The following is a 14,434-nucleotide window of genomic DNA, read 5'->3' on the forward strand; positions in this document are numbered from 1 at the left end:
CTGTCCCTGGAGTATTACTGCAGAGCGCAATGCTCTGCACGGTCGATATAACAAAAAAAAAAAAGTGCAACACTGCAAAAAGCAGCCTCCACAGTACTGCACACGGTTAGATGTGGCCCTAAGAAGGACTGTTGGGGTTCTTGAAGCCTACAAAAACTCCTAACGCTCTCCCTGCCTAAGTACTTCTGTCCCTGGAGTATTACTGCAGGGCGCAATGCTCTGCACGGCCGATATACCAAAAAAAAAAAAAAAATGTGCAACACTGCAAAAAGCAGCCTCCACACTACTGCACACGGTTAGATGTGGCCCTAAGAAGGACCGTTGGGGTTCTTGAAGCCTACAATAACTCCTAACACTCTCCCTATAGCAGCTCCAACACGATAGCACTTTCCCTCAGCTATGTCAGAATGCATCTGTGGCGAGCCGCGGGAGGGGCCGATTTTTATACTCGGGTGACACCTGATCTCGCCAGCCACTCACTGCAGGGGGGTGGTATAGGGCTTAAACGTCGCAGGGGGAAGTTGTAATGACTTCCCTGTCTTTCAATTGGCCAGAAAAGCGCGCTAACGTCTCAGAGATTAAAGTGAAAGTAACCCGAACATCGCGTGGTGCTCGTTACGAGTAACGAGTATCTCGAACACGCTAATACTCGAACAAGTATCAAGCTCCAAAGAGGAAAAATATGGCAGAATAAAAATGTGTTATTTTCTGGAAAACTGCACTTTCCCCAGTTTGGGTCCCCACTTATTGGGAAAACAAGGCTCTTATAACTTGTCTCAAAACCTCAGATGAAGGCAACAAAAAGGAGGAGGCAGCAAGAGTTGCTTAGCAAATGTGTTGCTCACTCCATTACAGATTATGGGAGTGGAAACAGTATAAACTCAACTTTTTCTCTGTCTCCTTTTCTACTCCCTATCTTGCACTTCTTTGGCTATTTTGAATGACAAATTTTATCAGTAGCAGCATATAGAAGACTACCTAAAGTAGTCATGGATAGTCAGGAGCTGCAGGCTAGCTTCACCAACCCCACCCTCCAGCCAATGATTGCTGTCTGTCTATTACTGTACATAGAGAGAGCTGCCAATCATTGGCTGGAGGGCTGGGTGGGTGTAGCTAGCTTGATGAATATGCAGGACTAGTTCTGGGTATGGTTATACTACCATAATAAAATGCAGATTTATCCAAAACTACAGCACAGATCTACATAGCAGACAGATCACGGTAATCAGTGTGACAGGCACTAACTTATGGTGCTCTCAGCGAGGGCTGCAAAAACATGGTGACAGATTCCCTTTAAATCCAAAGAATGCAGGAACTTCTAGTGGACACCAACACAAGCCTCTCATTATGACCTGGTGGGACTGGTTTCACTTTACGAACAAACATAGCTACATGTCTTTCTTTATGTGACATTATTCCTTCTGTTTGGCTACTGAGAAGCTGACAGATCCTCTTTAATACTGACACAGCAAGAAATAGCACAGACATCCAGCTTCGTTTCTCCTTTAATTGTGATTTGGGCATCAGTCCGTACGAATGATTTTAGCTGCAGCATATTCATATGCCGTTTGTCTAGTTTTATTCCACTGAATGAGGCAGATCCGTCACAGAAAAGGACATATGTATTAGTAGCAGGATCAGCTTAAATCTCTGCAGATAAAATGTATTTAAAGGCCTGAAAGTTCTTTTGGATGAGCGCATTTCTGTAAAAGGCTGGCTTGGTTTACAACACAAGAAAGTAACAGTAAAATACCGTACAACAGTGGTAACAATTCTCATGGACAATAACAAAAATTCCCCCAGTAGATTGCATTGTTTCTTTTACAGAATTAGTTTACTCACTTCAATTGGAGATGTGGCTGTAAAACCATGCCCGGCGCTGCACAATGTACCCAGTTATTGCCTCCTTGCTCCATACACTTAAAGGGGTTGTCCCGCGCCGAAACGTTTTTTTTTTTTTTCAATAGCCCCCCCGTTCGGCGCGAGACAAACCCGATGCAGGGGTTAAACAAGAAAACCACACAGTGCTTACCTGAATCCCCGCGCTCCGGTGACTTCTTACTTACCGGTTGAAGATGGCCGCCGGGATCTTCTCCCTCGGTGGACCGCAGCTCTTCTGTGCGGTCCATTGCCGATTCCAGCCTCCTGATTGGCTGGAATCGGCACGTGACGGGGCGGAGCTACAAGGAGCCGCTCTCCGGCACGAGCGGCCCCATTCAGAAAAGAAGAAGACCGGACTGCGCAAATTAGACGGCACCATGGAGACGAGGACGCCAGCAACGGAACAGGTAAGTGAATAACTTCTGATAACTTCTGTATGGCTCATAATTAATGCACAATGTACATTACAAAGTGCATTAATATGGCCATACAGAAGTGTATAGACCCACTTGCTTTCGCGGGACAACCCCTTTAAGGCCTCATGCCCACAGCCGGGTCGGAATCCCGCTGCAAGATTCTTGCAGCGGGATGCGACCTGTGCCCTGGCATTGACCTCATACTTACCCATCCGGCTTCTTCTCCCTCCACTCTGCGATGTGCTGGCTGGCGCACAGCCACACGTGCGCAGAGCGGAGCCGACGCGTCAGAGGCCCGCACATAAATAGGGCATGCCACAATTTAAATACCTCGCAAGTTTTCACGCGGTCAAATCGCGTCGGTCGGCATAGGATTGCATAAACGAATGCTATCCTATAACAGCAGAATTTCCGTCCGTGGGCATTGGGCCTAGCGTCCTGGTGACCAACTGATCATTGAAGACAGATGCACCACTGTTAATCAGCTATTCATGACCTGTCCTGAGGACATTCCATCAATTTTTTAGAGCTGGAATACCTGCTTAACAGATTGTTGCCTAACTGGAGATTTAATCAGTAAAAAGAAAAAAAATCATGTTACAGAATGTGCTTCACCTGAAATCAAGCAATGGAATGTCAGTGGAGAAGTGATTGCCGCTCCAAGAATCCCGGACACTAGTACCACACTTCTAGGCTGATAGCTTCCTCACACTTAGGCCTGTCCGCTTCCTTAACTATCTCTAATACAGAGGTAGAAGACAGGCTGTAGTACAATAAGGCCTCCTTCCCACGAGCGTGACGGGCTCCGCCGGGTAATATACCGCAGTGAAGCCCGTCACGGCGCCCCCCAGAGACCCCATACTTACCAGCGGACGATAGCGTGAAGACGCTTCCCCGCCCACCGCCGTCGTGTCATGTGACACGCCCACCGCGTCACATGACGCGGCCGGCCGTGTCACGTGACGCGCCGGCCGCGTCATATGACGCGTGGCGGTAGGCGGGGAAGCGTTTTTTCACGCTATCTTCCGCTGGTTGCAGCGGGAGATAGCGTGAACGGACGACTTCTATTGACTGCAATGGAAGCCGTCAGCGCGTACACCCGCAGCAAATAGAACATGCTGCGGGTGAGAACGGGAGATTTCACGGTGCGTAATTCCGCGGTGGAATTACGCATCGTGAGCATTGTGCTATTAGGTTCAATAGAACCTAATAGCATGGGGCAACGCAGCGGATTTTTGCCGCGGATTTACGCGGCGTAAATCCGTTCTTGGGAAGGAGGCCTAAAGCTTCGCATATCATACTTTTAGCATACTCACAGAAGATAGAGCATGCTCTGGAAGAAGCTGTAGCAGCAAAGCTTGGGAGGACTCTCTATACTTTTATGCGGTTTTACCTTAAAAAAAAAATTATTCCATCAATAGTTCTGTGTGAATTTGCTTTTTGTGGGGCTAGCTGTAGCTTCCACTGGTATTATTTTGGGTGTACATACGACTTTTTGGTATTTTGCGGCAAAATTAACTAGTGCCAAGAAGCAGTTGCCAAGGCAAATAAAATCATGATCTCAAAAGGGGCCCATATACGCATGTGAAAACCTGTAACTAGAACAAGAGGCATCCTCTAGCTTGTGGACTGTATTCATGTCTGTGGAGGAGCCCTCACAGATTGTCTTTCTATGATGTGGATTTGCATGCAATGATTTGTTTCCTATCAAAACTACGAACAGTTCAGCAGAGCCCAGTGGACTCTATTGTAAATGAATGATTTCTGTTAGGTGCAAATAGTGTCTGTCGTGCAATGGATCCAACAGTGCATCATCATTTTTGTTAGAAACTGAAACCACAATGAATAAAGCCTGAGAGCTCATGCAAACAGCGGTCGTACAAGTCCGGTTTACACAAACCCATTTGCACAAGAGCATGCAAAGAGTTTTTTTTCTGTTGGACTTTATACAAATCCGACTGAAAGGAAACCATGGCATGTGCCATCAGAGTCCATATGTGCAGAGGTATTTGTATTCATAGGGATAGTTGGTCCAATTAGCAGATTCCGATGGAGCCTTTCTGGCAGAGCACGTAGACTGTACCGCTCCATATTAAACACAAAATATGTTTCATGACTTTAAAGGGGTTGTGCCAAGTTAAAATAGTTTCCCCTATCCACAGCATAGGGAATAACTTTATAATCAGTGGGTGTCTGATTACTGGGACCTTCATCGATCCTGAGAACAGGAACCTCAAAGGTCCCTGCATGAATGGAGCAGAGTTCATGCATGTCTGCCTCTCCATTAATTTCATTGGGAGCTCCAGGGATTGTCAAGTGTGTGTACTAGACAATTTCTGCCGCTCCCATTGATATGAATGGAGTGGTGGCACACACGTGTGACCTCCGCTCCATTCATGCAGGAGCCTTTGAGACCCTTATTCTCAGGATTGGTGGAGGTCCAAGTGGTCGGATCCCCACTGATCATAAAGTTATTTCTTATCCGGTGAATAGGGGGAAACTTAAAGATATTGTGCCAAGTTATAAAGTGCAGTGAGACACCAAAGGCTGTTTCCTTAAAATAATTTATAAGGGGTTGGATGTCTTCCTGGTAATATTTAACAATACAAGTTATCTGTATTAGATAAGTTGGATAGCTAACTGATTCTGGGAATTATTCTTAAATTTCATATTTTGTGTCCTGAAGGATAAGGATATTGGGCATATAATCGTTCAACGTAATCACACCCAATAATTAAATGATGAAAGATCCTTTATTTTGCATTTACTTATAGCTCATTTTATGCAAGCATAAAAAAAAAAAAACTTTGCTTGTTTGCTATTTGTTCAGTTTAAACACTGATCGTTCAGTCATTCTCATTCACTTGTACATAGAACTGAATGATTGAATGATCATGTTAACAAAAAAATATATATTTATCTGTGTCTTTAAACGATCGCCAGAACAAACTGTGTGATCATTTGCTCATCCGCTCACGATTTTGTACTTCGTGTAAAAGCACCCCAACTCAAAGTTGTTTATTTAGCTGTCCCCTTAATCAACAATGGATGAGAACAGGCTGACCTAGTTGTTTCTCAACCTTGCTTACTATGTATTATGCTTAGATCCAAAAGAGTCCTGATATGGTGTTTGATCCCAAGCCAAATAGAAAGTGCCTAAACAATTTATAAATGACATACAGTTTGTTGCTACTGAAAACCTAAAACTGGGATCTTATGATATTTCTCACAACATCAATATTTTTATGATATGCATATTGGTAGCACTTGATGTATTATTTATAGTCTGGGAGTTTCAGTGTGAAATGACCTATATAAAATGGTTTAGGAAAATGTTAAAAATTACACACAAAAAAAGAAATTCCCAAATGAAGAGTCCCACTTTAAAGATGTACTCCCATCTTGTAATCCCACAGTGTATCTCTAGGATGTGACATATCATTATGATCAATAAAGGTCCAACTTCTGTATACCCGTTGATAATAAGAATGAAGAAACCAAAGTTCTTTTGGAATTTCCTCTGCACAGTGGTACTCGCAGGCAGCCATTGTAGAGGTAGCTAGCTCAATTTAACTGAAGAGTGGGAGCATCGATGTGTAGGGAAAAAGTGTAAAGAAAACTCAGAACTTACATGAAGCAGCTTGGGAGGATTGGTGGAGGCTCGGGTTGTCCTACCAATGGGTTGGAATAAACTGTCTGAATTTACTAGGACTCCGGTCTTTTAATCTTCTCATGGCTAGAAAAAAGATCAAAAATCCCATCCAGTCTACCCTGTTATTTTTGTATTTTGGATCCTAGGTTGGATTTTTTTAATCTTATGCTTGCTTAAAACCATTTACTGTTGTTGAACTTTTCACTTTTAGGCCTGTTTCACACTGACTACAAAACCGCCCGATTGTTTAGCGATGAGACATCGCTACAAAACGCATGTATGTAAAGCCTGTGTTTTCCAATGGGTTCTTTCACATGAGAGATGTTTTGTAGCCTGAAAGAACCCATTGGAAACCATTGGCTTCATATACATGTGTTTTGTAGCGATGTCGCATCGCTACAAAATTGTGCAATTTTATAGTCAGTGTGAAACTGGCTCTTAAAAGCAGGAAACTTGTTCCAAGATGCTGTTATTATAATCTCTCATTCGACTTCCATTATATCATCATCATCACATCCACCACTAGCTTCTTGAAAGTAAGAAGGGAAGGATAATTAAAGTGACTTGCCTGTTTCGGGATAAAATTCTGTCCAGTTACCAAAAGGGACAAAGGGGTATATTACTGTCATGGGCTGTTGGTTGCAACGAGGTCGTGGCACGGTGGCCTCGATGTGTAGACGAACTGGCAGCTCTGCTCCAGTCTGTCTGACAGGTTTAAGTTTATGTTTTTGTGGTTTCTTATTGCTTTAGGGGTTACTGTGGTCGTTTGTCTGTATTCCCTCCGTGTTTCCCCTGTCACTGATTTTGTTCTTTTGTTTCTTATGTGGATTTTACCCTGGTGTTTGTGAAACTCTGTCTGTCCAATTGCATTGCCTCAGTCTTTATTTACACTACCGTTCAAAAGTTTGGGGTCACCCAAACAATTTTGTGTTTTCCATGAAAAGTCACACTTATTCACCACCATGCGTTGTGAAATGAATAGAAAATAGAGTCAAGACATTGACAAGGTTAGAAATAATGATTTGTATTTGAAATAACATTGTTTTTACATCAAACTTTGCTTTCGTCAAAGAATCCTCCTTTTGCAGCAATTACAGCATTGCACACCTTTGACATTCTAGCTGTTAATTTGTTGAGGTAAGCTTGTGAAATTGCACCCCACGCTTCTAGAAGCATCTCCCACAAGTTGGATTGGTTGGATGGGCACTTCTGGCGTACCATACGGTCAAGTTGCTCCCACAACAGCTCAATGGGGTTCAGATCTGGTGACTGCGCTGGCCACTCCATTACCGATAGAATACCAGCTGCCTGCTTCTGCTGTAAATAGTTCTTGCACAATTTGGAGGTGTGTTTAGGGTCATTGTCCTGTTGTAGGATGAAATTGGTTCCAATCAAGCGCTGTCCACTGGGTATGGCATGGCGTTGCAAAATGGAGTGATAGCCTTCCTTATTCAGAATCCCTTTTACCCTGTACAAATCTCCCACCTTACCAGCACCAAAGCAACCCCAGACCATCACATTACCTCCACCATGCTTAACAGATGGCGTCAGGCATTCTTCCAGCATCTTTTCATTTGTTCTGCATCTCACAAACGTTCTTCTTTGTGATCCAAACACCTCAAACTTGGATTCATCCGTCCACAACACTTTTTTCCAGTCTTCCTCTGTCCAATGTCTGTGTTCTTTTGCCCATCTTAATCTTTTTTTTTTATTGGCCAGTCTCAGATATGGCTTTTTCTTTGCCACTCTGCCCTGAAGCCCAAAATCCCGCAGCCGCCTCTTCACTGTAGATGTTGACACTGGTGTTTTGCGGGTACTATTTAATGAAGATGCCAGTTGGGTACCTGTGAGGCGTCTGTTTCTCAAACTAGAGACTCTAATGTGCTTATCTTCTTGCTTAGTTGTGCAACGCGGCCTCCCACTTCTTTTTCTACTCTGGTTAGAGCCTGTTTGTGCTGTCCTCTGAAGGGAGTAGTACACACCGTTGTAGGAAATCTTCAATTTCTTAGCAATTTCTCGCATGGAATAGCCTTCATTTCTAAGAACAAGAATAGACTGTCGAGTTTCAGATGAAAGTTCTCTTTTTCTGGCCATTTTGAGCGTTTAATTGACCCCACAAATGTGATGCTCCAGAAACTCAATCTGCTCACAGGAAGGTCAGTTTTGTAGCTTCTGTAACGAGCTAGACTGTTTTCAGATGTGTGAACATGATTGCACAAGAGTTTTCTAATCATCAATTAGCCTTCTGAGCCAATGAGCAAACACATTGTACCATTAGAACACTGGAGTGATAGTTGCTGGAAATGTGCCTCTATTCACCTTTGTAGAATTTGCACAAAAAAACAGGCATTTGCAGCTAGAATAGTCATTTACCACATTAGCAATGTATAGAGTGCATTTGTTTAAAGTTAGGACTAGTTTAAAGTTATCTTCATTGAAAAGTACAGTGCTTTTCCTTCAAAAATAAGGACATTTCAATGTGACCCCAAACTTTTGAACGGTAGTGTAAGTCGGCTTCTGGGTCTGGTTGTTGCTGATTATTTTCTCAGTCTTTGTGGAGAGAGACGTGTTCGTGGTGGAGGAATTCGGCTGTAAAGCTAAGTGGTGCTTGTGTTTGTTTATTATTATTTTCCTTCTTTTAGTTGCTAAAGTTAGTGGTCGAGGCACGGGATGTGGGGTTGCCTTCCTTGAGGCGATAACCTCGCTTTTAGGCAGGGCAGTTCTTGTCCTAGTCGTCAGGGTTGTCCCTTCCTCCTTTTGTTTAGATTATCTATTTTTCTCTGTTCCTCAGTCTGCTCCCTGTGTGAACACAACCATACGATCGTCCTGGGTGTGGTGTATCTTACGCTCAGTGTGAACGTGACAATTACCTGCCTTTTCTTCTCTGCCGTCTACCAGATCTCATTTTCAGGCATCCAAAATTGGAAAAAAGAACAAAGCCTATTTACAGCCAACAACGAGGAAAAAGAAATAATATTTATCATGCTCATTGCAAGCTTTACATAAATGCCCAGGGACATGAAGGCTCAAATGTCTCTTGGTATACCGCCAATGTACAAGTAAAAGGTGTGTAGATTTACAATGAGTGTCACAAAGATGGAAGTAACTGAAAGATGAAGAAGAAAAAATACTCTCAAGGGAGGCAATGAAATAATTGACCATGTCTGGGAGGGTTTGAATGGTGTAGATTTCATGCGCATTTAGACTTGGACTCTGCATCAAAATCTGCATGAAATCTGTGCATTTTCCATGTTCCAATCGTTTCCTATGAGACTCCTAACACCGCAAATTTTGAATGCTGTCTGATCTATTTGAATACGTTTCAGCAATTTTTAAACACACCTCATCACTTATTTCAATGATGGGGTACTAAAAAAAATGCTATTGTATGCGTTTCAAAATGCTGTAAAATGGAGCGCTTAAATGGCGGTGTTTTTACAGACTCCTGTGTGAGAGCAGAATAAGGACTCCTGCTGTATAGATGCATCGGACAATGGCCATATAGCCTGCTATGGGCCCATGCTGTACCTCTGATTTTCTAAAAAGGCACAAAGGATTTCTCACAAATTCAAATGTAATTAGTGAGAAACAGAGAAAAAATTGATATATTTTATGGCATGTCATATTATGTGCACGACTACCTTAAATGCAAAGCAGAGTACATTGGAGATAGAACTCTGCATGCTACTATACAAGGTCCATGCCTGGTTCATGAGGCCTTACTACTATACTGTGGAAATATATTATAAGTGATTTCCTAATTTATGCATGTTATGTAAATTACTCTCTTTATGACTAGGAACAATTTGAGTTATAAGACGAAACCACTCCAAGGAAATCAAATTCCTCACAGTAGCTATTGAAAGTCAGAACAAGACAGGTGTTATTAACATCTCTTCTAACGTGTGAATGGGGCTGTCAGAGGGGCTAAAACCACGGCCATCGGCACAAAGGGAAAGACCCTCTTCTCTCTCCATTCAAGACTACAGCCAACAAAATTCACGGTTGGATTCTGATATTGCACAGGGAGCAGTCATGGAGAATTTAATTCTGAGAGAAACAGGGTAAAATAAGTCTAAAAGTCAATAATACAATGCCTTAATACATTGGCTAAAGAGGTGGGCTGACCACCACACACTGTGCGACTGAATGAACACGGCCAAACCACACTCACGTGCAATAACTGCACGATTTTGCCATCCGCATCATAACATGTGGCAATTTGCAGTAAAATACGCAGTTTTGCCACATGGCAATTCGTCTTACAGAATACTACCAAAATATGTGAACCCAGTCTAAGGCTGAGCTCACATGAATTGGTCAAATTCCACATGCGGTTTTCCGCAGAAGCCGACTTGCGATCATTTGCGGAAAATAACTGCAAATGATTGTGGATGCAAGCATTTTCCCGCGTGGATGCACACTATGCACAGCGTATTGTCTGCGCGGAAGAAAGATCTCTCTCCCCCCTCCAGGCGTCATTCCTCCTTTTCTATCTATTTTCCTTTGAATTTGTGAGCGTTTCTGCAGCTCATATGCAATGTTAATCGCGTATGAGCGGTGTAACACTCGCATCCAGTGACTTCAATGCGGGCCGTGTATACGGAATCAGTGCTAAAATAGAGCATGGTGCAATTTTTCTACCGCTCGCGGAATACACAATTTGTCTTCATGAGTGTAAATGAAAAATCGAAAATACATGCCTTTCAATGCCTGCGTTTTACTGCGGATCTTCCGCGCTGATGGTGACCGCAGATTCCGCAATTAAACTCCTTTCGTGTGAGACCCCTCTAGTGTTCTATAGAAAAACAGCTTAGTAGGAGTTATTGCACCCATTGAACAGCACTGGAAATGCTACTTTGTTGGTCAGCTGATGCTTGTATTCTATGCTATTCCTTTATATAAGGTATCTAATCAATGCCCCTAGTTAAATAGGTCTAAAATAGGGACAGATTCCCTTCAAAATGACAGAAACAATGTAGTCTTATAGAAAGTGCATTACTGTGTGAGCTACAACCAACTGTGCTCATGTAAAGTGTAGAAGGCTCCTCTCCTAAAAATGTTGAGATTATTGCGATTTCTTATGTCTAAGTATGTTCCAAGACTGACACAACATGGCTTGTCCAAGTGTGAACTGTTCGATGTTATCTTCATAGCCACCACATGTGTGCTGAACAAGCTACTGTTATCTGATAGGTACGTATATAACCGATTGCTTCATATAGGAATACTACAGCTTATACACCATTTCATAGAGGGAGTTATGTATGTATATATTTCTGTTACTATGGCGAAACTGCAATAACTGCTATTGCACTGTAGTACATATAGTCACATGGTCCTCAAGGAGTATTGTGCTTCGCTGTTCAGATCATTTTGTTGTGGAGCTGTGATAGTTCTCTGATGCAACTGGTGTGCCCAACCAACATGGCACTAGGGACGTCTGGTCCCAGATAGCATGATTAGTCCACAACATAAGCTTTCATGTATCATGTTGCTTACATGGATCTTACAGCAGACTATAAAAGGGACGGTCTTTCCTATCAATGGTAGTAGGGCAGAAGCCCTGTTAGTGACAAGACCCTTTCTGCACAACCAGCCAAGCTATCCGGTAAACGCAGCGGCTGAGAAGTACAAGCTGGAACCTTGATGACTAGCGTGAGCGCCCTGTCCTGTGGGCCGTCCCCTCTAAGAGAAGGCTGTTTTGACCCTAAACTAAAAGCAGATTTTAAATTAGACCTGAACAGGATGAACTGCCTGTATCAGGGAAGCCACTGAAATAGATATAAACCGCTGGTGAAGCATTGTTCGAACCACCCTTGCTACCATTGCTACACTTGTGTTGTAAGTTGAACTGTTTGCAAAGTTAAGAATTGTGCCTTTCCCACTGAGAAGAAAGGTGATTGTGAGCCACACTGGTCCTTAATCGGCTCTCCTGCAAACTTTGGTCTCTGTGTTATCAGGTTCCCTTTGATTCTAGTATTTTGATTGGACAGAATAGCATAGTCATTCCTTCTGTCATACTTATTGTTTGAGCACACAGCGTTTCGCCTTGTTTCAGCTTAGCAAGTGGTGTCCGTGTTGTTTAGGTAGAATAGATAGTTGACTATGCCATTCTGTCTGGCCAAAGTGCTGGAATCAAAGGGAAACCTGCTAAAATGGAGATAAAAGCTTGCGGGTTTGGCCTCAGTCTTGCAAACAGCAGCCTATGGAGCTATCCAGTTTTGGGCACAGCTTACAGCCAGCTTGATAGAGACCTGGGCCAAAACCTGTAAACGGGGTTTGAATTGTATGTTAATGCATTATTAATGGAAACCAGTGTCATGGAAGTGCCGTCCATTGTAGTAATACAGTACCAGGAATGGCCACTAGAAAGCTTAGTAATAGTCCATTTGGACTCTGCCTGTTAATCAGGAGGCACCCAAGGAAGTTTTGTAACAGAGAGTTGTATCCCTCAGCAGGTAGCTTGAGGCTCCCAGGGTTTCGAGCATGGCTCCAACCCAGTCTGTGTAAGAAGAGATGCCCTCTGTATGGCAGCAAGTGCTGGTAAAGGACTTTGATATTGATGAGATGATATGTGATGGCATTAGGCCTGTTTGACAGGGCCAAGTATGATGTACAGTTAGAAGCCAGATGTTAATTTATGTACCGGTTTAATGAAAAGTGTGAAGTGCTGTGAACCATTGCGGTGCTGGAGTAGAGTTGGCAGGTATCAGATATAAAGTGAATCCGGTTGTGAAGCGTGCTCCCGAGAATGTTGGCATCTTCTTGTGAGGAAAAGATGGCGATCCTGAGACATGACTAATCCCCTAGCATCACACAATATATAGTAACCAGAATATACTGCTGTCACCATATAGTAAATTAAACATCCTTTATTCCATCTCAACAGGCAAAAATTCAATTTACAAAAGGGCCAAAGGCTGCAACACATTGGCAAGATGCTTTGTCACAACCACTGGACGACTGTGGATTTTATCGTTGCCTGTTGCACATGCTGTATCCTTTATTATCATCGGATTGCACTGATGTTTTCTTCTACTGATATTCATCATCTTATGCCAGTTAATTGACATATGTATAGGCATACCATGCCATACTATTTTTCATGTTTTGCTCCTGGTTGTGCCAATTCTCTTGATTGGGAATATTGCGACCATGAACATGTTGACCAACTGATGTTTGGGTATCAATTTCTTTCCTGCCTACTCTAGAGTCCACAACAGTACAATACCATCCAGCAGTTGTAATAGTCAATCTGCATTCCCTAAATATACTTTGTGTTGGAGCCAAACCATTTAGGTGCCAAGTAAAAAAGTACATAAAGGGGAACAAGCAAGGGTGGGTATCATGGAAGTAATGATTTGGGGGGAATTTCATCTTAAAGTGAAGCTGTCAACTCTCTTGGCACTTGAATGAGATGTGTCACTGCGTCTTTGGCTGCCTAAGAGTATATCTAGATGGGACGGAATTTGCTGCAAAATGTCCGCAGTGGACCAATTAAGAGTCTGTAATTATAGGGTCTGGTAGCAGCAGTTCTTTAGGGGTTTGTATTTAGAGGGTTGGAACTGTATTTGATTAAAAGGTCAGGTCAAATATCTAGGTTGGAGAGCATATTGTGTATAAATGGGTGGAGCATAATGTACACTACTTTATGCATATTTTCAGAATGTTCTTGATATTCATTCTCAAAAGTATGATTAACCGCGTAGTGATGGAGCTTTTTTATTTATTTCTATTTTCACGGCTCATTGCAGCTGTTGCCGCTGGGTGTCAGCTGTAAGAAACAGCCGACACCAGGGATGTATGAAGGGAGGTCGCCGCGCGATCGCTCTTCATACACGTTCCACATCTGCAGGACGTAAAAACATTATAGGGCGGTCACTAAGGGGTTAAGGGTGCATGCAGATAGTGTTATTCCCCATGTTGTGACTTTCTGTCCTGGGGATCCGTCGGAATCACCGAAAATGGTATTCAGACACAACCCCAAAAAGAACTGTAGACTTTAATGAGTCAAATGTTACTAGACTTTAACAAGTTATTTCTGGAGGACAGAATAATGTAGTCAACTACTCTATTCTGTCTTCCAGAAAGAAATGGATAACAATGGAAACACCCTTGGGCTCCGTTTGACTAATTAAAATCTATGGTTCCATCAGGGTTCTAAATGTAGTTTTTGACAATTCAGACGGAACTGCGGACTGAAAGGCTGAGCGCCTAGTAAGTCAGTGTGAACCAGCCTTATATGGGGCACACTCAGACTCTGTGCCTAGGGCGGCAGCCCCACCTTTAAATATAGCTTTGTTTTCACTTTGTCATTACTGGTACTTACTTTTTTAATTTGCACAAGGCCACAATATAACGAAATGCAAAAAAGTGAAAAGCTCGTGTTTTCCTCTTTCCACTGTACTGTGGACAGCTCGCCGTCGGACATGCGAGATACAGATTTTCCCGCGCCGCCGATAGGCGATGACTAGAGATGAGC

Source organism: Eleutherodactylus coqui, chromosome 6 (genome assembly GCF_035609145.1).
Source record: "Eleutherodactylus coqui strain aEleCoq1 chromosome 6, aEleCoq1.hap1, whole genome shotgun sequence".
NCBI lineage: Eukaryota > Metazoa > Chordata > Amphibia > Anura > Eleutherodactylidae > Eleutherodactylus > Eleutherodactylus coqui.